At 44.2% G+C, this 25,699-nt stretch overlaps 1 pseudogene; it reads left to right on the plus strand.

The window, feature by feature from the left end:
- Positions 1 to 11,073: 11,073 nt before the first annotated feature.
- LOC120547194 lies at positions 11,074 to 12,214 on the plus strand (annotated as a pseudogene).
- Positions 12,215 to 25,699: the final 13,485 nt, after the last annotated feature.

Here is a 25,699-nt window from a genome sequence, read left to right on the forward strand (position 1 = left end):
ATCTCGGGCAGGGACCCTCACCCGATGTGCATAGCCTGCATGGGCACTAAACACACTCAGGCAGCGCTGGCTGACCCACAGTCGTGCGCCCAATGCGCGTCAATGCCGGAAAAGATACTGGAAAGGCGGCTGAGAGTGGCCGTGGCCAACAGTCATGACCCATGTCTGTCGGGAACCACCGCAAAAGCCACAAGCAGTACCCATCAGCCGCGAGCTACACCTAGCTGGGCGGACATGATGGACGAGAAGTCCCAAGACATGCCTCCACTTTACGAGGACCTCCTCGGGATGGAGGACGAGGAGGAGGACTCCACATTCTCCATTCCACAGTCAAGGCCTCCTAACGCAACTGACGCTGCTCCCCCGGTGGTCAGCGGCCAAATTGGGAATACAGTGGTCAGCAGTCCAGGACCGAGGGGGAAGAGAGAGACCTGTACGACGGCAAGAGGCTCCCACCTGCCCAGCCGCCTGCGAAACAGCTTCTGTCGGCAGTGCCTGCCTGTATGAAGGAAATGAGCCGGTACTGGTCCAGCCAATTTAAGAGTAGGCTCCCAACCATGGGCTGCTCTATGCTGGAGATCCACGGGATGGAGGCACTGGGGCTGACTGAACCCCCAGTGGTGGAACCTTCAGTGGCTCATCACCTCCACCCAAACCGCCGCTCTCTCTCTCAGCCTCACACAGCATTCCTCTGCCTAACAAGATGGAGCGTCTCACTGCCTCCATGTTTCAGAGGATGTACAGATATGCAGCCCAGTCAGTCTGCTCTCTAAATGCAATGACACTGCTGGCTGCGTACCAGGCTGAAATCCTCGAGGAGATGGGCCGTCAGCTGGACTCAGGGGCTCCTAACCCGGTCCTCTGGGACAAAATCTGTGTTGTGAATGACCTGGTGCTGCGATCCTCATGGGGTGCGGTGCAGGGCTGCGGCCGTGTAATGGGGCTCGCAGTCGCAGGTGAGAGGGCCTTGGGGCTGAACCTATCGGCCCTGAGCGACACACAGAAAGCAGAGGTTATGGACGCAACATACGACCCCACCAAAGGTCTGTTTGTTCCAGCTTTAGAGAAGATGAGAGAGACCAGCACCCTCAGGAAACAGGAGGGCGAAGCCTTTGACCTCTGCCTACCCCGAAAACACACATCCCGCCCCTAGCAGGGACAGAGAGGTGGCTTTGACGCAGCGGCAGCAAAAGTAAAGCAAGGGGCTGCAAAGCCACAGAGACAAGCCACTGGTCAACAGACTAGCCAGCAGTCTCGGTCAGACAATCCCAAGCCGTGTGGGAAAACACTACTAGCCAAGAGCCACCACTCCCACCCTGGAGAGGGGAAGAAGAAGCGGCCATCCTAACTCCCCCAACTTCTCCCTCCATCCCTCCTACGAAGAGGAGGAAGGTTGGAGAGGTGGAGCAGAGCCCCGAGGTTTGTGGTTCAGGGGCCCTGGTGTTTCACAACTCTCCCTCCTCATCCAAGACGAGAAGAGTCAGTGGCAGAAAGTATTCCAGTGCCACCAAGCACTTTCACCATGTTCACAGTGACACCAAGCACCATGTTCAAAGAGGCAACATGCATACAGGCGCAGAGCCGAGGGTGAAATGCTACCCTCAAAACAAAATAAAGATAAAAATAAAACTGAACTATCAGGTCCCTGCAGGGGGAGCTCACACTCCTCCCAGGGCAGACCGCTCCCTCCAACCCATGGAGGTGACGTCACTGCAGTGCGGCTCCAGGGGCCCCCCTCTCTGCTCGAGCAGACCGGTGGTGCGCATGCGCAGTTCACCCATGGGTTTTATCCACTGTTTGTCAGGGTTACAGGCTACAGTTTGCTATGAAACCACCCAGATTCAACGGTGTGTTAGTTTCAGTGATGAAAGGGGATGCAGCACAGAGGACAGAGTCCTAGAGGACGAAATAACATCACTATTGGAACAAACAAGCTATCAGAGCTGTGCCGAGCGAGGAAACGCATCAGGGGTTTTACTCCAGCTATTTCCTCATTCCCAAAAAAGGGTGCTCATCCCTTCGCCCGATCTCTGTGTGAAACAGACACCTACGAAAATACACTTTCAGGATTTTAACACACAAAGTGCTCTGTCATTCAATCCGCCCGGGGGATTGGTTTGTGACGATAGATTTTTCAGATGCATATTTCCACATCGCCATTTATCCCGCACACAGAAAATTTCTAAGGCAGAACCTACGAATACCAAGCCATCCCATTTGGGCTGTCGTTAGCACCGAGGGTGTTCACCAGGTGTGTGGAGGCAGCGCTGTCACCATTAAGGAACAGCGGTATCAGAATATTTTCGTACATAGACAACTATCTGATCTGCTCCCACTCTCTGGAGCAGGCAGTCAGAGATTCCACTACGGTGATAACTCATCTCAGGGGATTTGGGGTTCAACATAAACTGTGCAAAGAGCCGAGTAGAACCCACGCAATGTACGGAATATTTGGGTCTAAAAATAAAGTCCCTCTCCTACTGCGTCACGCTATTGGAGGGGAGATTAGCGTCTCTGGGGCAATGTCTCTCCCTTTTCTGGCTGAGCAAAGCCGTGCCGTTCAGACTGTGCTTTAGCCTGCTCGGCCTGATGGCGACAGTAGTGTCAGGGCTCCAGACTGTGACCAAATGGTTGCATTTTGCGACCAAAATTTGAGAGTGTGCGACTGAATTTTACATCCAGTCGCACATGTGCGACCAGTACATTTGCCCCCTTTTTTTACACGTTAAATGTCGAAACGTAGGTACCTGAGCGCGTAAGCGCAAGCTTATCTATCCTCTCTGAAAATTGACAGAGAGCGGTGCTCCGACACAAACACACACACTCGCACACACGCAGAGTTGCGATCGGCGCAAACTACGTCAGCTGTTTTGTTGAAGTCACAGTGAGTGATGCCGATAAAGTGGTTTCAAGTATGGTTACAGTTTTTAAAAACTTCACGCAGACAGCGTTTTCTGCTATATGATATTAAAAACAGTCACGGTGCTGTTGACGTTACACTTCCTCTGAGACAAGCAGCAGGCACAACAGTGTGCAACTGTGCCCTGGTGACTGACTGACAGGCTGAGGGTGTAAGGCAAGGCAAATTTATTTCTACAGCTCCTTTCAGCAACAAGGCAATTCAAAGTGCTTTACATGAAACATTAAAGCGCAATTAAAAACGGTCGTGATGAAAATAAGGCTAAAAAAGTTACAGTGAGTAAGAAATAAATAATTATTCAATTTAATAGGTTGTAGGGACGGGTTTGGGAGGAGAGAGGGAGAGGTTTTATTTTTATTTTTTTAATTTCTTTAGAGTGTAACATATTCTAATAAAATAACATAATGTTCTAAGTACATAGGATAAATAGGTTTGGAATTATTTTTACAACTGAAATAAAATAACATTATGTTCTAAGTACATAGGATAAATAGGTTTGAAATTATTTTTACAACTGAAATAATTGTTTTGTAATTACAGAGGGAAAGTACCCGAAAAAATGTACCGTTGGGTACTGGAACATAATTTCAGGTATATGTACCAATATTGGTTCAGATGCGAAAGGTACCCAACCCTAAGGGTAGTAGCCTAAACAATGCATGTTTAATTTTAAGGTGAATTCATTGTAATTGTAGACTAGAGTTGGTATATTTTTTAAATATTTTGTTTACTGTCATGACAGCAATGGTGCCTTCTATGTTGCATCTTCAAACGTGACACTGAATTTGAAACAGCACATTGTAATTTCTGCCTCTATTATCAAATTATTTACTAGTAATACAGTGGAAATTAGTAGAAATGTGAATATTTGGTTAGCATGTTGATTTACGGTGTGTGCCCCTAAATTTTCTGGTTGCGCCCCTAAAATTTTCAGTAGGGGGCCACTGTGCTCCTTGTGAAAAAAGTTAGTCTGGAGCCCTGAGTGTCTGTGTTATATTTGGGGCTGTTAATGATGAGGGATTTTCAGCTGTGCCCACGCCGTCATTTCAACCGAAGGGTGAAAATAACTGCCGTGCGTATGGAGTTATATTCCTATCTTTAATCAAGAGCGCATTCTTTCAATTTGAGAGCATTTCTCACTGATATTACGTTCAGATTTTGTAATAATTTCCCTCAAAACCTTGCTCTCACACTCAAATAGTCACTGCTCGCGCTTGGATTTGCTCTGCTTGTGCTCAAAGTTTGTGCTCGCGCTTGGATTTTCTCTGCTTGTGCTCAAAGTTTGTGCTCGCGCTTGGATTTGCTCTGCTTGCACTCAAACTTTCTGCTTGGACTCAGATTATGTGTTATAACCCTATCAAAAGTCAACAACCAATAGAATGCCAGCTGTAGTGTTGACCAATGAAATGATCCCAACCCCGTTGAGGGTGCGTTCACTTTACTTTAGAACGTCTGTTGAGGGCGGCTGCACTGTAACCTGACTGTAACCAAGTTTATATATCCCCGCGCCGTTTATAGCTTTATTATAAGTATATGTCAACAATGTGCACAGAATGGTCGCCGCCCGTCAGGAAACGGGAGAAAGCTTTTTGAGTGGGACGTACTGAAGTTATGTCCACAACTACGAGGGTGAGTAACATAACTTAAGCACCTAGATAGCTAGCTAGCATATGGCGCTAGCATATAGCCTAGCTTGATGTCCAGAAACAAATATATGTTCTTTATTGTATAGCTAGCTAGATTGAACGACATATGACGGACAGTGTGTGTATATGTGATGACCCTACTTTGTATTTTTTCCTCGTTTGGTTAACCATGTTCCTGGGATTTGGCTAATTTCATGTTAGAGCCAGTAGTAAAACATAAACTGTAATATAACTGAAAGAACACAAGAAACTGGATTGTTTGTGTGCTTTTTGCATCACTGTTGTGTGTTGTTCATCAGAATTTAGTCTTCATTCCTTCATATAACATTAGTTTGAAAATAGATTCATAGCAATCTGTATAAAACGTAATGTTAAGTTCAATTTTATCACTATAATAAAAACAGATCTAGAAATGATATGGTTTCTTATTTGCTCCTTAAATAGCAGTTATTTGTTTAATTAATACAAAGCAAACTGAACTGAAAAAACAAGTATTTTGTTTTACTTTCTTTTTCATCCAGGTGGGGCTGAGGGGTTTGACCCCTGTTGATCTGTGTGTCATATCACCAACCCATGATAGCTAGAATTCACCCTGCTACTCCAGATCTACCTACTGTACGGCTGGCTACAGACTACAACCATCTGCTCCAGATCTACCTACTGTATGGCTGGCTACAGACTACAACCATCTGCTCCAGATCTACCTACTGTATGGCTGGCTACAGACTACAACCATCTGTTCCAGATCTACCTACTGTATGGCTGGCTACAGACTACAACCATCTGCTCCAGATCTACCTACTGTATGACTGGCTACAGACTACAACCATCTGCAAGTTTTGTTTGTAGTGAACATCATCAACAGCTGCACTTAAAGTCTCTTGGGTTCATATGGGACTTGATTGTTCTCCATACTGCATCAAACACTGTATTATTTTTTGGTGTTATATTAGTACAGACAACAGTAAGTATCATTACTTAATCACAGTATATATTATTCTGGTGTACACTGTTGACTTGACTCCATGCTATTGACTATACTTTAGCTTGCCACCTCATAACTTTACCTTAATTGCTCTTGTATAGTTAATTTATCTTCTACTAGTTGTACATACCTCCTATTTAATTGAATTATTCTTAATTTGTGTTGCCATACCTGAATCATCCCTCTTGTGAACACTAGGCCTATCTTATCTTTATTCATAAGCCTGCTCACAAACTCACCTGAACCTGGGTCATCTGTTTGCCAATATCAATGTTCCTGCTACAGTAAATCCTATAGGCACATTGTACTGCTTCACCGTAGTATGAACCATACACTTTTAAGGTTACGTGTCAAATATTGTGCAATTTGTTATGAATTACTCATTGTTTTGACAAGGTAAATTAAAGCTATTTACCAAGTGTCAGCTCTGGTAAATTTAATTGTACTGTTTTTTTTTATAAATGTTATGGAACATGAAAAAACAATTTGCCTTGATCAGGGTTTTAATTTGTTGCAAATGTGAACATGGTTTTAATAATCTGTATCTTATTGCTCTGAAAAACTACAATGATTTAAGAAATAGCAGTGATACTTATCAATATTTATTGAATTGATTGAATATATGGACAGACATTACAGGCACCTATTCATGTCAACAGAGAAAACAATAATTTGTTCTCTCTTTTATCACTTTGATTATACGCTGATGGTGCAGAAAAGGGTGAAGTCCTTGTAGATCTCTGGCACTTTGAGGACAGACCGATCCAGGAACTCTCCACTGTTGTCTTTGTATAGTATGCTCCTATTAAAGACAGATTTATAGACATCAACACGTAATATATTAGGTGTACATAGCTTGCTTTAACATCATTACTATCTTACCTTACCTTCTCTGATTTGGTTTTGTGGACATCAGTAATTTTCTCTCCCAGGCCTGGTTGTGCACCCTGTGAATTTAAGCAAGAAACATAAGTGTATGTAACATGATTTTACTATTATATTATTATTATTTTTACAATTGCATTATTATCAGACTTGCCAACCTTCTTGGTTTGTGCTACTGCTGCCTGTCCTCTGCACACAGGTGAGTAATGTACTGACTGGCACAGGTCCATGCATATAGTGCAGCTGTGATGCAGCTCAACGGGTACTTCAGTCACACCTGGAAGAAGAGAAACAAACCAACAAAATACTTGTTGTTTCTGCTCAGTTTGCTTTGTATTAATTAAAAAAATTACATTTAAGTTGCAAATAAAGCATATCATCTCTAGATTTGTTTTATTAGTGGTGAAATTGTACTTAACAGACTGGGTGGTCCGTGTACTTTTTCGTTCATTCGATTTTCATTTCATGAACAGGTATTAAAAAACAAAAAACGAATGGTTATTTGATTTTCGTTTTAAAACATGACATTTGAAATTGAAATACAATGCGTTTTTTCTTTTTCATTGTCGAAATGGGATGGGAGAAATTTAAAATATGCTGTGATTTTCATTTTCTATTTTATATAACAAAAATAAAATCACTCGAAAACAGAAACGAAAAAAGGCTTGTTTTTTTATATTCAGAGACCGGATGTTGTCATTTCCAAGGCAACAGTGCCAGCCTAGCCTACCAGTGTTCAGCCCAGGCCAAAATTACTTTGGAAACCTAGCTAGCTAGCTATACTCTTGATAATCCTTGGGGGGAATTTTATTTCATAATGTCACATGTATTTATTACCCTCTCTCCCTGCCTCCCTGTCTCTACCCACCGCAGACAACTTCGCCCGAAGAGAGTCGAACCAGCGGAGCAAATAGACTTTCGGTTCACGGCTGTAACGTTACCGTTATGCCACCGTTAACAATCCCAGCAAACTTTCTGTTGCTGCCGTTAAGCTTGCTGATCTGGCAGAGAGTCACCGGGGGTTCGGGATCAGATCATGGGGATCAGACCTCCGGTGCTGGGTCTAATATTCTAATATTAGCTGCTGCTGCAGCTAGCTAGCAGCTAGCCACCAGCCCTGTGACCTCGGTCCTCGCGGTTCGCTCCCCGGGACTGACTCTGCAGAGCTGGCGTTACCCGCTCTATGATCAATGAGCAATGATCAAGGATTACCAAATTTCTCTCTCATATTGCTCCTCATAACCACTGAAAAACTAAAAAATCTAACCCAAAGTACAATTATTATGGACGTTAGCTGACATTAAGGGTTTCTGCTTCATTAAGGGAAATTGTAGGGAAAAAGCGTAACGTTAACGTAACTTAAGCTTTTTTCGCGTTCGAATTTTTGATCACTGTTTATAAACAGTGATCAAAAAATACTAAAACATCGTTATGGACATTATCTGACTGATAACTGACTGATATTTGATTGATCATTGTTTAGGTACATTTAAGGTTTGGCATTTCCGTTAAAGCGTTTTAGAATGTCCGGCTGCAGCTGAGGGAATCTGTAGCCTATAACTTCCGTTTTTGCCCCCCTTACATAAATATACATATGGCTATGAAATAGATCATGAAATACAGGCTTTAGTCATAATACCTCCTAGCCTAAATACATGTATGTTTTACTATGTATTTCGAGGGACTTTTAATTTATTCCATCTATTTATACACGTGCGGTATATTTAAGGGAAGTTTGGTTATCTCACAGACTCAGACTAAAAGCAGCAGCAAGCCTGCCTGACATCAGTGCATCATAGCATATCACTATCTGCAAATAAAATAAAATATGAATAAATCACGAGCACGGCAGATTCCCAGCTCAGCTAAGCGGGAAGCCTCTGCAACGGACCAGAGTCAGTCAACACCGGGAGCGAACCGTGGGGACCGAGGTCACAGGGCTGGTGGCTAGCTGCTAGCTAGCTGCAACAGCAGCTAATATTATAATAGACCCAGCACCGGAGGTCAGATCCCCATGATCTGATCCCAACCGCGTGACTCTGCCAGATCAGCAACAGAAAGTTTGCTGGGATTGTTAACGGGTGCGTAACGGTAACGTTGCAGCCGTGAACCGAAAGTCTGTTTCCTCAGCTGGTTCGATGGGGCGAAGTTGTCTGCGGCAGGTAGAGACAGAGAGTCAGAGGGAGGCAGGGAGAGAGGGGAATAAATACATGTGACATTATGAAATAAAATTCCCCCCCAAGCATTATCAAGAGCACAGGTTTCCAAAGTAATTTTAGCCTGGGCTGAAAGCAACACTGGTAGACTATGCTGGCGCTGTTGCCTTGGAAATGTCAACATCCGGTCTCTGAATATGAAAAAAACAACCCTTTTTTCATTTCTATTTCCGAGTGATTTTATTTTTGTTATATGAAATAGAAAATGAAAATGACAGCATATTTTTAATTTCTCCCATCATTGTTAACCATGAAAAGGAAAAAAATGCCTTGTATTTCAATTTCAATTGTTGTATTTTAAAACGAAAATCAAATAACAATTCGTTTTTTGTTTTTTAAGTCTGTTTATGAAATGAAAATCGAATGAACGAAAAAGTACACGGACCCTGGGTCCATGTACTTTTTCATTCATTTGATTTTCATTTCATAAACAGGTATTAAAAAACAAATGGTTATTTGATTTTCGTTTTAAATCATGGGGATCAGACCTCCGGTGCTGGGTCTAATATTCTAATATTAGCTGCTGCAGCTAGCTAGCAGTTAGCTACCAGCCCTGTGAGCTTGGTCCCCGCGGTTCGCTCCCCGGTGCTGACTGACTCTGGTCCGTCTGCAGAGCTGCGTTATCCGCTCTAGCTGACCTGGGAATCTAACGCCTGCGTGATTTATTCATGTTTTATTTACTTTGCTGGATATGCTATGCACTGATGTCAGGCAGGCTTGCTGCTGCTTTTAGTCTGAGCCTGTGAGATAACTAAACTTCCTTTGAATATAACGTGCATATAAATAGACGGAATAAATAAAAGTCCCCGGAAATAAATATAAGTAAAACATATGTATTTAGGCTATTGAACTATAATGACTAATGCCTATATATGTATTGCCTCATTTATGTATTTCATGTTCCATTTCATAGCCATATTTATTATGTAAAGGGGGCAAAAATGGACGATCAGTCGCTCAGGAAGTTATAGACTACAGTTTCCCCCAACAGCAGCCGGGACATTCTAACGCTTAACGTGAAAAAGCTTAACGTGGTAACTTAATGTACCTAACAATGATCAATCAGATATCAATCAGTTATCAGTCACATAACGTCCATAATAATTGGACTTTGGGTTAGATTTTTTTTGACAGTTTTCAGTGGTTATGAGGAGCAATATGAGAGAGAAATTTGGTAATCATTGATCATTGTTTAGGTACATTAAACCACCTCTATTTGTTTCTGGACATCAAGCTAGGCCATATGCTAGCTAGCTAGCTAGGTGCTTAAGTTATGTTACTCACCCTCGTAGTTGTGGACATAACTTCATACGTCCCACTTCAAAGCTTTCCTCCGTTTCCTGACGGGTGCAGGTGAAAGGGCCGGCCATTCTGTGCACATTGTTGACATATACTTATAATAAAGCTATAAACGGCGCGGGGATATATAAACTTGGTTACAGTCAGGTTACAGTGCAGCCGCCTTCAACAGACGTTCTAAAGTAAAGTGAACGCACCCTCAACGGGGTTGGGATCATTTCATTGGTCAACACTACAGCTGGCATTCTATTGGTTGTTGACTTTTGACAGGGTTATAACACAAAAAAAACTTGCGCATTAATTTTTGCAAAGTGAGCAGAATCAGCGGTCGAGTGCAGGAGAAGGTTCAAAGCTGAGAGCATGAAATCTGTCCAAACAATAACATATCTGAAGTCCAAGCAGAAAGTTTGAGTGCAAGCAGAGCAAATCAGCGCGCAAGTGCGCAAACAAAACTTTGAGCAGAGCAAATCTGGCACAAGCAGCTGAGAAGCACAAACTTTGAGCTCAAGCAGAGCAAATCCAAGCGCGAGCAGTGACTATTTGAGTGTGAGAGCAAGGTTTTGAGGGAAATTATTACAAAATCTGAACGTAATATCAGTGAGAAATGCTCTCAAATTGAAAGAATGCGCTCTTGATTAAAGATAGGAATATAACTCCATACGTGCGTAGCAGCCCTCCACCCATGAATGGCACCTGGAGCCGGAGATTAGCCCAGGCTCACATAAATGTCTTGGAGCTTATGGCGGTGTTTCTGGCTCTGAAACATTTTCTGCACTTTCTCCAAGGTCGTCATGTTTTAGTGAAAACAGACAACTCCACAGTGGTTACGTACATCGCCAGGGCGGCACTTGCTCACTGCAGTTGCACAAGTTGGCTCGCACAGTGCTTTTGTGGAGCAGCGGGAGACTGCTGTCTCTTCGAGCAACACACGTGCCAGGCTTTCTAAACAGGGGTGCAGATCTTCTGTCACGGGGAAACCCTCTGTACGGGGAGTGGACTCTGCACCCACAGGTGGTGGGACAGATCTGGCAGAGATACGGTCAGGCAGCCGTAGATCTCTTCGCCTCGCAGGAAAACGCACCAATGTCCAGTGTCCAATGTTCTTCTCTCTGGCAGACGTAAATGTGTGGATGCTCTAGCCCACCCGTGGCCACACGTGCTACTCTATGCATTTCCCCCCCTCAGTCTGATCTCCCCCACCCTGGTGAGGGTGAGAGGTCCGGACCTGTGGCTAATCCTGATAGCGCCGCTGTGGTCATCCAAGCATTCGGTAGCAGAGATAATACAGCTCCTGGCGGGAGTGCCATGGCCTCTCCCCATTCGCAGGCGCTTTTGGCTTGGCCCGTGAGAGGTGGAACCTGAATGCATCAGGCCTGCCAGAACGGTCATTGATACCATTCAAAGCGCAAGGGCCACGTCAACCCGCTCTCTTTACAGCGGAAAGTGGCGGGTTTTTGAGTAGTGGTGCAAACATAGGGATACCATCCCTTACCAGTGTTCTGTGGTGGACCTGCTGTGTTTCCTGCAGTACCAAATGGATAAAGGGAAAGCTTTCTCCACAATTAAGGTGGTGTACTTGGCTGCTGTCTCAGCTTGCCATGTAGGTTTCGGGGATAAGCCGGCAGGGCATCATCCCTTGGTTTGTCGCTTCATGAAAGGGGCACGCCACAAGCTCCCAGTTTCAAGGCCCCTGGTTCCTCTGTGGGATTTGTCGGTTGTGTTGGACGCCCTCTCTCATCACCCATTTGAGCCTATGAAGGCAGTGGGGATGAAGTTTGTCTCTTAAAACAGTTTTGCTCTTGGCTTTAACCACTGCAAAGCGAGTAAGTTACAGGCTTTCCACCCGCCTCCTTTCTCTTCAGGGGAGGAGCAAAGACGTCACATGTTATGCCCTGTCCGGGCTCTGCACATGTATGTGAGTAGGACGGTTGGGTTCAGAAAAGCGGATCAGCTGTTCGTGTCCTGGGCTACTCCCCACAAGGGTAAGCCATTGTCCCGCCAGAGGCTGTCCCACTGGATTGTGGAGGCCATATCATTGGCCTATGAGCGTAAAGGTTTACAGGCCCCACTGGGTCTTAGAGCTCATTCCACAAGCGGCATGGCCACTTCATGGGCCCTTTTCAGGGGTGTGTCAGTGAAGGAAATTTGTGCGGGAGCAAGCTGGGCTACGCCTCACACTTTTGTGAGGTTTTACAGGCTCAATGTTTCCGGACCGTCCTTGGCACAGGCTGTGCTGGAGGTTACGGCGCCGGGGTTAGTGTGACTCTCGGTTCAATATTATTTGGCTTTGGGAGATTCAGGCAATCCGGGAGTGGTCTACATCTCCCATAGTGAAACACCAAACGGAGTTAGAAAAAGAACTTCTAGGTCAGTGGTTCCCAACCTGGGGTCCGGGCACCCCTTAGGGGGGCAGCAAAGATCACAGGGGGGGGGGCGCAGGTCTTTATCTGGTTTGAGGTTGAGGTAAAAAAAAATATTTGCACGTTAAACAAATTATGATAATACACTAGAATATATAATGTATACAAAAGTCGGTATAAAAAGTATATATTTTTGTTCTCGATTAAAATAGGAGGCAGGTTACTTAGTAGGCCAAACCTCTGGGACCTCTTAACCTGGGACCCTTGCTGTCATCAGGTCAGCTGTTGGCTGCTAGCTTTTAGCTGCTAGCTACTAGCTGCTATCATCCTCGTCTTTCCTGCCACCACGGCATCACTATTTTATGAATGAAACATGGTGGAGAAAAGTAAAAGTGCTGATAATTCCTCTGTATCAAAAAAGAAAGTAAGGCTCTATCTCGAGAGTTACCTCAACTTTGGTTTCCGGGGGGGGGGGGCTCAGCTTTTCTTAGACATAAGTAGGGGGGGCGCCAAGGAAAAAAGGTTGGGAACCACTGTTCTAGGTTACTTAACCCCAGTTCTTTGATAACAGATAGAGGTGTTTCACCAACACGTCCCTCCTTGCATAGACACAGAAAGAAACCTATCTGCAATGATTTGTAAGGAGCTGGTCGACTGCGATTATATGAAGGGGCGTGGCCCTAGCACAGTTTGACCTGTCTGTCACGGACAGACGTGGTGTCATCGGAGCTTCCTTAGTTGGTTACACCGAGGCGATTCCCATAGTAAAACACCTCACTCTGTTATCAAAGAACTGGGGTTATGTTAAGTACCCTAAAGTTACTAATCCAAAGCAAATTAATGCTTGCTTCGGAGACTTTTATAAGGAATTATATTCCAGCAAAGTAATGCCCACTGAAACAGATATTGGTAATTTTTTAAATAACCTTAATCTTCCACAGCTAGGTGCCATATATAAAGACTACATTTACACCCCAATCTCTAACCTTTTGGAAGCTATTGGAGCATTTCCCTCTGGGAAATCAGCAGGCCCAAATGGCTTTCGCTGCAAAATATACAAGATTTTTCATGAAAAAATAGTCCCTCTCATTTTAAGAATGGTGAATGATACAGTGAAAAACAAGATGCTCCCCAGCTCAATCTATGATGCTAATATTTATTTGCTTTAAAGAAAGGGAAAAGTACAAACCGACCCTGCAAGTTACAGACCAATCGCTCTTCTGAATTGTAACCAAAAGGTGATAACTAAAGTTCTGGCCACAAAATTAGGTATCTCAAAATTGTACATCCTGTTTTATACCAGGTTGATATTGCTTTGGAACCTCTTGCAATAGGAATCAAGTGTCACCCAGGTATCCATGGTGTAAAATTTTACATGTGAATTTCTATGCGGACGATTTATTAATTTGTTTATCTGACCCGGTAGTGTCAGTTACCAACCTCCTGAACTACATTAAATCATTTAGTAAACTGTCAGGATATACAGTAAACTTGGATATAAGTGACTGAGCCCAAACTGAGCCCTGCTTTCTCGAAATCCTTGCCATTTAAAGTGGTTACCACCCACTTTACTATCTTGGACTAAAGATTTCTAGAAACCCAAAGCTTTCATTTAAACAGAATTTTCTGGACATGGTAGACAAATTAAAAGATAACATTAGGAACTGGAAGCTGCTTCCCCTTTCAATGATTGGCTGCATAAATGCTATTAAAATGGTTGCACTTCCAAGGGTCTTATATCTTTTTAAAATAATTACTGTCTATTTACGAATATCCTTTAAACAACTGGACTCGGTTATCCTCTCGTTTGTCTGGGCAGACAATCCCCCTCGCATTGCTAAAGCCCATCTATAGAAGAATGTGAAAAGTGGTGGTCTCGGCCTTCCGATATTTAAGCATTATTACTGGGCTCTCACTTTCTGGCAGTGGGGCTGTCTCGACGACGACCAGTCTGATGTCTCCCTGCTATGGTAGTTTCAGAAACTTCTCTCCCAGTGATGCTCCTTTCTGGAGTGCAGCTTTCCTACAAACTAGTTGGTCATAAGCAGTGTTGCCAACTCTTTTCCAATAAAAGTCGCTAGCACCAGCTCCAAGAGTCGCTAAAAGTCGCTAGATGATGTCATACGCTCATTTGCATATTTGTGACGTCATTACGCAATCATTTGTATAAAGCTTGGTGTTTGTGTCAGCAAAGTAGATAGAAAGAAATAGAACTCTTTAGCCAAATAATCACAAATTCAATACAGGAATTTATTTTACCTTATTATTATTACTTAGGTAGCCTATCTTTAAAGTAAAAAAAAAATTCTACAAAGGGAGGGAAAAAGATCAATAAAGAATTCTCAAAGAAGGCTGATCTGCTCAGCGGAGTCTTTCTCCCATCACGTCCTGCTGTCTCTCCTACCTACACCGGCCCCTGCACATCCTGTCCCCCTCCCCTTCTAACTGCCTGTGCGCAGTGCTGCTGCACATGAGGAGAGAGGGGAGAGGCTGCTCCTCTGCTCCTCAGTCACATCAGAAGACTGTTTTGGCGGCTACAGGAGAGAAATACCTTGCGTGCTCTCTGGACAATACTGGATTTGTCGCTAGTTGCTTTTTTGAAAAAAAGTCGCTAAGGGGGTCTGAAAAGTCGCTAAATCTAGTGACAAAGTCGTTAAGTTGGCAACACTGGTCATAACTTAATTCTCAAAGGATTTTGAATCAATTTACAAAACTCCTTGGATTGGTGAATATCTCAGTATACAGCCCTATAACACTAACCTCGTGAGACCGTCCTGAGCTCCAGTTTTCCACTCGCAGATCAGTCTGGCATCTTCAGATAGAGAAAATGTGGAGCCGTTCGCCAAACGACCGACCAATCAGCGTTGGTTTTGAGGCGGGTTTAGGTGGTGATAGACAGATGGTTTATCCAATCAGCTAACCAGTATTTTCAGACAGCAGTAGCCCTAATTCTGTATGTCTGGAATATGGACCGGGAACCTGAAATGGTGCCTTTTATTCGTAAATTCTCGGACACAAACGGAAAATATCCTTTATCGACATGTTGCTTGCTTGCTGAGCTAACGAGCTATGCTTTGCCTGCAGCAGCAGGGGCTTGTGGTTGTATTTTCATATGCTTCGTTGATCTGATTGGTTGATTTGGCCCGTCTATCACCAACATAGGTGGCGATAGACAGATGGTTTATCCAATCAGCTAACCAGTATTTTCGCCCCTTCCCAAAAGTTTCCCAAAAGCATTTTTTACGAGAGTGTATCCCAGAATTCACAATTAAACCAAATTTTTTTTTACCTTTCACTCAGCAATTGATCTCCCGTTTTGACACTGCTTTTAGGGAGGCCTGGGCCGCAGATTTGGGTGCTCTGGTGTCAGATGAACTGTGGGAGGAAGGTTTGTCCGCTATACAGAGCTGTTCCATTAGGTCTAGAAACAGATTAATTCAATTTACAGCTATAGTGGGTAGTTTCTGCCGCCCCCATGAGGAATTCTAAGTAATGACAACAAGTCACCATACTGAGAAATACAGAGAGAGTTGTATGGAGCTGATAGTCTTAATTAGCTTTGTAGCAACTCCTTTCTCAGGTGTTTTGACACCTTTTCCTGTATCAACAAGGGTCATATCATGCAAGTTTGCTTCCATTTCGGCTGTTTATTTCTATGTTCCCTTTTAGCATAAGTTGTGCTGTTTACTGTGAAATTTCAGATGTTTGCTCATCGGATTGGGTAGGTGCCTTGTTCTGGTCCTACATGCTGGGTTCGGTTTCCTCTGATTCAGAGAGGAACCCACAAGGCAATAATAGGTCACAATGCAGAGATGGGGACTCGAGTTTGAGACTCGGACTCGAGTGCGACTTAAGTCGCACACACAGTGACTTCAGACTCGACTTGAGACTCGTCCTCGAAAGACTTCCGACTCGACCTCGAGCTGCGGTACTCGTGAACAATGTTTATTTTTAGGAAACGTCTGATGAGCTCGCTATACCCCTCCCTCCGTTACCTATAACCTGCGAGGACACATGAGAGGACAACAAACAAACATGTCGAATGCACCGGCCGCTGCTGTGCCATTCATCGTAAGCTTTGGGTTCAAAAACTTTAAACAAGACGGCCCAAACAAAAGAAGCGCTCAATGCAAAATATGTGGTATCGCGATAAAAGATTCTGGCTCAACCACATCTAATTTTATCAGGCATCTGAAAACGCACCCTGATAGCACAATAGGAGCCAAGGCCTTTCATTATAATTCATCGACAGACAAGGGAGTCCTTTTTCTTCAGAACCTCAATTTTTGGTCTGTACTGTATTGTATGTTCAAGCTACAAGGCAAAATACAGATATTAACTTAAAAGTAAAGCATTCTTGGTGTTTTTGTCATGTTGCAATAGTCTGTTTACACTGATTATATACCAAAATCAAAGCTGATACTCTATGCTGATAGATAAAGGAGTTATAATAACACATTACATGCTTTGAATTCCTTATATATAGCTATGCAGTGTTCTAAGCAGCCTGGATGGGTCGCTGTACGTGATGCAACACTTATAACCACAAGAGACTTGAGACTTGACTTGGACTCTAGCTCAGAGACTTGTGAGCATCTCTGTCACAATGTAATGTGCATGTTTATGGGCCCATCCTGACCTTCAGGACACAGCAGCTTCAAGACAGACACCACACATTTACTCAAATATATCCATACCAATAACTTAAAATACAAAAATATAAATGAAGGAAAGTTATTTTTGTGCATTATAGAGTCGTATATGAAGGACTTCCTATACCACTCCGACTTGCACATTGGTGCCATCAGTCTTTGACTGAAGGTGCTGCTGTTTATCACCTTCAGGAGGTGGAGTGGGTGTGCAGGGTTGGTCAGTATTGATCCTAGTTTATTTAATGTTCTGGCCCCTGCTGGACCCCTCTAGTTCAGCCCCGACCACCGAGCTGGCCTTCTTGATGAGCTTGTCCACTCTGTTTCTTTCTGCTGTGCGGACGCTGTCTCCCAACAGGCCACAGCAAAAAACAGAGCACTGGCCCCCACTGTGTGATAGACACTGCAGAGCAAGTGCAAAAAAATAGGGTCAGCTTTGCCCCTTACAGTACACCGCCTCCATATGGCTCTTCCAGTCCAGCTTGCTGTCAAGCTGCACACCAAGGTAACTGCGGTTGGCCAACAACTCCACCTCAGTGCCCTTGATGGTGATTGGTGTTGGTTGTATCCATCTCCTCCCCCTCAAGTCCACAACCATTGCAGAAAGTTGTTGAGTGTTCCTCTGTACTCCACTGGGCTGATATGCAAACTGTAAAAGGGTCCATTTGAGTTGACACACTAAGCCCTGATGTACAAAAGGACAAGTCTCTCAAGTGTCTTCATAACATGTGAGGTGAGCGCTACCGGAAGATTTTTCTTTGGGACAGGGATCAGGCAAGATGTTTTCCACAGCCTTGGGACCTTCTGTAAACGGCTCAGGTTGAACAGGTGTGTTAAAACAGCCCCGTCTCATGGAAGTTCGTGTAAATGTGACGTTATTTGAATCTATTGATACGTGTTCACGGAGACGTTTTTGTCGTTTTTTACGTGGTGGACAACACGAAAATGTGAACTAATGTATTTCAATGGGAAGCATATTTCGTTACCACAGCACGAAATTGTAGGGAGGAATATAAAAAGCCGAAAATCCGCGTAGGCACAGGACTTTCACCCGGGCGAGCGGGGATCGCGTCCCGTTTGCGGCTCTTTGTTTCCCGGGGATGGCGTCCCTGCGTGTGGCGTTTTGTCCCGCGTCTCCCGGCGTTTAAGGCGCCCTTTCCCCGCGAGCGCTCCTTTCCCGCGCGTTTTATGCCTCTTTCCCGGCGCGCTTAGGCCTTTCCCGTAAGTTTTTCCTAAACCCAACCTCCGCCATCCCGTTATTGTGGGGCGTCCCCAGCGGGCCGTCTCGCGGGCGCCTCCCGGCTTATGGAGCGTCCTTTTCGGCCGCCTCCCGGCTGGTCCGCAGCGGCCCGCCTCACAGGCGCCTCCCGGCTTATGGAGCGACCTTTTCGGCCACCTCCCGGCGTCCTTTCCCCGAGAAAATAATGTGACATTTACACGTAAAAAATAACGTGACAGTTACACGTAAAAAACGAGAAAAACGTCTCCGTGAGCACGTATCAATAGATTAAAGGGGTGATAGAATGCAAAACCGATTTTACCCTGTCATAGTTGAATAACGACAGTTCGGTGGGTAAATAGGACATACATAGAAGCTCAAAATCCCATTGACACCCCTTTACTATGAAAATCTCATATTTTGAAACTGCCGCTGAAAACGGGCGAATCCCAACAAAGCTGGAAGTTGACGTCAACCTCCCAAAACCGGAACCTTTGTCAGCCCATGGGTGTATTAAGAGAACGGTCACGCCTAACATTTACATAGGCTACACAACTGACCTGGGATCAGGTAGTTTTCTGAATCCGAGCTAGGTAGCGCGCAGATCTCTGCTATTCCATTACAAAATTCACTTCTGAAACTTTTTTATGCGAGAAATCAACCATATAAAGCTCAAATATGGGCCGCTTTACGAAAATGGATGGCTATTTGCAAATTTTCTCCGACTGTGTGTCGGAGTTTAGTGCCGTGTTTGGTGCTGCCTGGGTTGCTACATCGCCGCCCTGACCGGTAGTGTCAGCGAGCTTGTTACGCCCGCAATCTTTTACCGCAGCCCGCAGGTTCCAGTTAATCTTATAATTGGTATGTGTGTTGAGTTATTTAAACAAACAATCGGGGAAATAAACGCCTCTTGTCCGTGAGTCTCATTGATAGAGCCGCGGTGAGATGGAGTCCATCAATGAGAGCTAGCTAGCCTCCTCCTAACTCTGACATTCACAAAAATACATTCAACTGAAATCCGAAATCGGACAAGTGTTAGCTAAGCTTTGTAAGACCTTGAGGAACCTATAATATTCATGCCGTGACGAAATTCAAACTGTAAATATACTTTAGTTATGCGAAAGTGAGTAAGCTGCGATATTTCCCCATTGTAATGAATGGGACATATAGCAAGCAGCTGCTCCACCTACAAAGACGCCTCGCGTTCATAAAAATGCCTTAAAATCAAATCGGACACAACGGTTAGCTTTATAAGACATTGGGTAATGATGTTATATAAGTGGCGTGACGAAATTCAAACTGTAAATATAATTTAGTTATGGCAAAAGTGTAGCTAGCTAGCTGCGGTATTTCCCCATTGTAATGAATGGGACATATAGCAAGCAGCTGCTTTCCTACAAAGACGCCTCGCGTTCATAAAAATGCCTTAAAATCAAATCGGACACAACGGTTAGCTTTATAATACATTGGGGAATGATGTTATACAAGTGGCTTGACGAAATTCAAACTGTAAATATAATTTAGTTATGGTGACAGTGTATTTAGCTAGCTGCGGTATTTCCCCATTGTAATGAATGGGACATATAGCAAGCAGCTGCTCGTCCTACAAAGACGCCTCGCGATCGGACACAACGGTTAGCTTTATAAGACATTGGGGAATGATGTTATATAAATGGCGTGACGAAATTCAAACCGTAAATATATTAGTTATGCCGGCAGCTGGCCGCGGAGCCCCGTAGTGCAGTATCCACAAAGGGTGACTTTGCGCTTGGTATGGAGCCCAGCAGGCTGCCGCTTCGTCAGACTGTGTGGAGCTCCTAAAGTCTGACACGTCTTACCAAATTTCAATTTAGCCATCAATTTTTGTAAAACGGCCCATATTTCAGCTTTATATAGTTGATTTCTCGCTTAAAAAAGTCTCAGAAGTGAATTTGGTAATGAAACATTGCAGTGTCTGGAATATGAGATTCTGTCGCTTCTCTAATGTATGTGTATTGGGGATTCGCTCAACCAATCAGCGCGCGTCTCTAATGTCTGCGTATGGCAAGTCGCTCAACCAATCAGCGCGCAGCTCATCTAAATATTCATGACCATAACCATATTTGGAAGAAAAGCTCTTGTTATAAATAGGGCCAAAACACAGGGATGCATAAGGGCCAGTAAAATATCAACCAGGCCATTTTCAGCCCAACCAATGTTACATACCCCATTAGGAGACCATAAGGAACAGTGTGAAATACCCTATATAATCATTCTATCACCCCTTTAAGAATAACGTGTACATTTACACGAACTGCCGTGAGACCGGGTTGGTTAAAATACCACATAGCTCTGCAGAGCAGGTCTTCAGTAGCCTTGGACTTATGTCATCTGGCCCCACTGCTTTCCTTGGTTTCAGTCCACCCAGCATCCTCTTGACCTGAGCTGGATGAAGAATCATAGGCAGGGCTGCTGGTGGGGTAGGAGATGGGAAAAAGGGACTACGAGCAAATTATATCATAGGTGTGTCGGAGAGAGGGGGAGGAGATTAAGGAGGCTGGAGTGATGTGGGGCAGTCAAATCTGTTAAAGAATCAGCCAGACTGTTCGCCATCAGGCACCGTACCGCCCTTCTGCTTCATGCCTGTGATCTTCTGCATACCAGCCTCACTCCTTTTTGCTGCAGCTGTTCTAATTTTAACCTATACGCTTCTTTTCCCTCAATCTTTCAGTACCTTTTGAAAGGTTATTCCTGTCTCCTTCCCTGAAAGCCTTTCTCTTCTCATTTAGCAAGACCTTCAAGTTGCTGGTAATCCATGGTTTGTTGTTAGGGAAGCAACTAATTGCAACAGATGGTATGATGTCATCATAGCAGAAATTTATGTAATGGGTAATGCATTCTGTTAGGCCGTCAATATCGTCCCCATACTCCTCACAGAACACATCCCAATCCGTAGTCTCAAAACAGCACTTCAGGGCTTCATCAGCTCCAGGATACAGCATTTTGATGTTCTGATGGTGACAGACAGCCTCTTGACAGCTGGGGTGTAGGAGAGAGAGGTGTAGTATGTCGTGGTCTGAGTTCCCAAGAGGGGGCAATGCAGTACATTTGTATGCATTTTTCACACTGGCGTACAAGAGATCCAGCATTTTATCACCCCTGGTTGTGCACTCAAACTGTTTAAAAGTGGGCAAAGTCTTAGAGAGACTGACATGATTGAAATCTCCAGACATAAAAATGAATGCTGTGTGCTTAGGGTTACACCACTTGTTGACAAGCAGTATAAGCCCCCCTCCTTCTGCTTACCGCTTGCTGCGGTGTCCCAAAAAACACGCCCGACTTTCTGATCAGTTTCCCCGGCTTCAGGACGATAGTCGGTTTTTTTCAACCACATCTCTGTCAGGCATATGATGCTGCTCTCCCAGTACACTTTCTGGGTCTTGACAAGGGTTTCTAGCTCCTCTAATTTGTTTGTTAAGCAGCAAACGTTTCCCATGGTTATAGATCGTAGAGCTTGTTTAAAAGACTCCATGTTCTCGGCACCTTCCTCTTGTTTCTCCCCGCGCCGCGCTTGCGCCCGGCCTCCCGTAAAAGTTCCTTTGGTATGTCATGTTGAATCCCGAATATTGAGCCATGTACCAGGTTCAACAGTTCCTGCCCCCTCACCAGCGCCATCTTGATTACAATTAGCAAGGGTATGCTTGTTGCGAAGGCAGAGGTTACGCAAAAGAATTCGGGCTCCAATTTCAAGTGTAGGCTCTTACTCACAAATAAAATCTTTATCTGCAACTTTCTTTGCATTTTCACTAAGTTTATAACTTTCCTTCAAGTGAGAGTTCAGATATTTTTTTTTTTCCCCCTTTTATAAACATACGGTGCATGTGAAGTAGATAAACTGTCCTTGACAGGTAACCCAAATGCAATGTTGATGAGCAATCTAGGTTGATGGCCAAACAGTTCATAGGCTGAAAAACCAGTAACATAATTTCTTGTGCAATTGTATGCTTGAGAAAGAGGCTTTACATCACATGTGTCAAACTCAAGGCCCGCGGGCCAAATCCGGCCCGTTACAGATTTAAATCCGGCCCGTATATCAAATTGGGTTCACAATAAATTTTGGCCCGCCTAGTTGTGCGCCAAACCAAAAACACAGGAAAGTGTTTTTTAAACTGCAATTACCTGACATTCAAAGCAGAATATGGCAATTTGCCTACTCTGAGACTCAGATATTCCCCCAGAAGCAGAGAGAGAGTTTTCATATTCAGGCTGTGAAACAGGTTGTTAAAAAAATATAAAATAAAATCATTGTTTTGCTTTATTTGCTGAAATTCTATGATGGCTAAGGAACCGGCTAAAACACATACGGGAGCTGCAGGTAGCGGACAGGAGTGTGGCCAGACTGACTGAGACTCTATGGAGATGGTGGTCAGAGTCCCGTCCTGACTCACCCAGGCGATCCGGTGTGTAGGCGAAGAGAGCTAAGTGGCGAGGCAAGCCGTGATGAGAGCTGAGTGGCATGGTGAGCAGGCAGCCAGGGGCGATTCTAGGATCTGACCTTTGGGGGTGCTCAGCCCCTAATAAAGTATATTAAAAAAGTTAGAGCTAGATAGCAGTTAAATAGCAGTTAAGCTAGGGGGGTTCGGGGGCATGCTTCCGTAAGATTTTTTTGTTTTTTAAACCCTTAAATCATGACTTCTTGTGAGTTTTGGGGAAAGAAATAGACAGATTGAGACATGCAATTATGACAAACTATCAACAGATTCAAGGCATCTGCTGTGAAAAGAGATGGAAACTACAAAGCATGATTATTGCAGCACACATACCCAGGGGCATTGGACTGGGGGAAGGGGACTGAAAAATATGCTAGAATTCATAGCTTTGGCTGTGTTGAATGATGGGCGAGACCCCCTCCGAGCGCCCCCCCATATTCAAAATAGGGAATAAAACTGTACAACTGTTTAACTAGTATTGATAAAGCTGTACCCGTCCTTGCCCTCCCCTGAATATGTATACCTACTCCTAAAACTACTAATGCCATGTAATGAGTAAGCAAGAATCAGTGAAAGTTGACACATTAAATACTTCAACAAAGTGCCATTTATTAATACACTAAAACTGTATACTCCTAATTAATCATAAAACAAGCTATATATACACAGTACAGGCCAAAAGTTTGGACACCTTCTCATTCAATGTGTTTCTTTATTTTCATGACTATTTACATTGTAGATTCATCAAAACTATGAATGAACACATATGGAATTATGTACTTAAAGGTTAATAACTGAAAACAGAACATGTCTTATATTTTAGATTCTTCAAAGTAGCCACCCTTTGCTTTTTTTGATAACTCTGCAAACCCTTGGTGTTCTCTCAATGAGCTTCATGAGGTAGTCACCTGAAATGGTTTTACCTTCACAGGTGTGCTTTGTCAGGGTTAATTAGTGGAAGTTTTTCCCTTATTAAAAAAAAAAGCAAAGGGTGGCTACTTTGAGGAATCTAAAATATAAGACATGTTTTCAGTTATTTCACACTTTTTTGTTAAGTACATAATTCCATATGTGTTCATTCATAGTTTCGATGCCTTCAGTGAGAATCTACAATGTAAATAGTCATGAAAATAAAAAGGAAACGCATTGAATGAGAAGGTGTGGCCAAACTTTTGGCCTGTACTGTATATGTAGCTTGCTTTAGGATTATCATTTCGAGAGGCCCTATGCTATAATTTGAAGAGGTCTATTATGATTTTTTGTCTGCCAATGCAGATAGAAAAGCTACAATTCTCGTTAAGAACGTTTGCATGATGTGCATCGTTTATATAGGCTACTAATGAAATCATACAGTAAAGCATGCCTACTTTTTTTTTTATTGTTGTAGTGTTATCATCAACAGTTTGTCCACCACTCAGTTTTATCAAGGGGTTAAGTGTTTTAAGGGGAGTTGTGCTTACCGCAGGTTGTAGCCTCACTCCCTCATCTCTGTCCCTCTCCTCCTAAAGTCTCCTCCTCACTGTGCAGGTCACTGTAGCCGATACCAGCACCGCTATCATCGGCCACGGGCACGGGAGCTGATGAAGGTCCTGCTACTCCCGAAAACATGTCTTTTCGCTTTTTTCTTTTATTTGAGCCGCTTGGGTAACTTTTTTTCATTTTGGCGTTTAGACCATTGACATAAAAGACAGGTTTAGACTCGTCTTGCTCCGTCTCTGTGTACTTCCCAGTTCTCCGTGTGTTTATCTTTCGCGCTGCGGCGCACTGCGGGACGGACTAGTCCATTTCATTGTGAAAGTGGGGGGTGTTGACCTCTCTCAGCTAGCAGGGCTCCTGCAGCTTCTGGGGGCGCTGATCTGCCAATTCCCCACACAGTGAAGTGATAGAAAACAGAAAAACGCTTTGCGGCACAGAGGATTATTTATTTTTTAAGTTAAGTGGCTGCCCGGTTCGCCCGTGCCAAAAACCGCCACTAGTTTGAGCACTAAACGATTTCACATTATCACAATAAGGACTTTATTTTCAAAAAAATAGCCTAGCGCCGCCTATGCAGGCAGCAATGAGAGCTGAGTGGCGAGGCAAGCCGTGATGAGAGCGGAGTGGCGTGGTGAGCAGGTAGCAATGAGAGCTGAGTGGCATGGTGAGCAGGCAGCAATGAGAGCTGAGTGGCGAGGCAAGCCGTGATGAGAGCGGAGTGACGTAGTGAGCAGGTAGCAATGAGAGCTGAGTGGCATGGTGAGCAGGCAGCAATGAGAGCCGAGTGGCGAGGCAAGCCGTGATGAGAGCTGAGTGGCGTGGTGAGCACAGGGTGAGCAGGGAGCAGGTGAGCAGGTCACAGCAGGGGAGCGGCAGGAAGTCAGCAGGTAGCCTACAGAACGGGATCAGATCAGAGGAGATACAGGTTAACTGAGGCCCGATGAGACAACAACAAAATGCTAGAATGCAGAGAGAAGAGGAGCAGAATCACTGGTAGGTTTGCAGTGCCAAGTTACCACTGGTAATGTAGAAACGAACTGGTGCTGGAGATGTGAACAGCCCGGGTTGATAACTGCTGGTTGATTAGTGGAATGTGCTGCAGCTGGCTGGAACAGAGTAGGAGAGAGTGGCCACGCCCCTTGACCTAGATCCTGAGACACTCGCCACAGAAGGTGGAGACAGACACAAACAACAAACACAGGGAAAAAGGGAAGAGGAAAACAGGTAGGGACAGGGAAAACAGAGCTGACCAATAACAATGCAAGTGTTCTGGGAACTCCATGAGTCTGCTGGTTTGGATATTGACCAGAAGCGCCACTTTCTCTGGCTAAATTCCCTTCTGACTGTCTCCACATCAGATGCCATTCTTGGCCAGTAGAACTTTGATTTGACCAGCTCAAGAGTGCGTTTGATTCCCATGTGTCCCATTTTGTTATGAAGACTCGTAAGTACAGATGACCCTAAACCGTATGGCAGGACATGTTGGCAGACTGGTCTATTTTCACACGGCCGTCTCCTGTATAATAGGCCATCCTGTGGTTCAAGACAACTCATCTCCCTGCGCATCAGCTACAC

This window comes from Perca fluviatilis, chromosome 18 (assembly GCF_010015445.1).
Source record: "Perca fluviatilis chromosome 18, GENO_Pfluv_1.0, whole genome shotgun sequence".
In the NCBI taxonomy this organism is placed as follows: domain Eukaryota; kingdom Metazoa; phylum Chordata; class Actinopteri; order Perciformes; family Percidae; genus Perca; species Perca fluviatilis.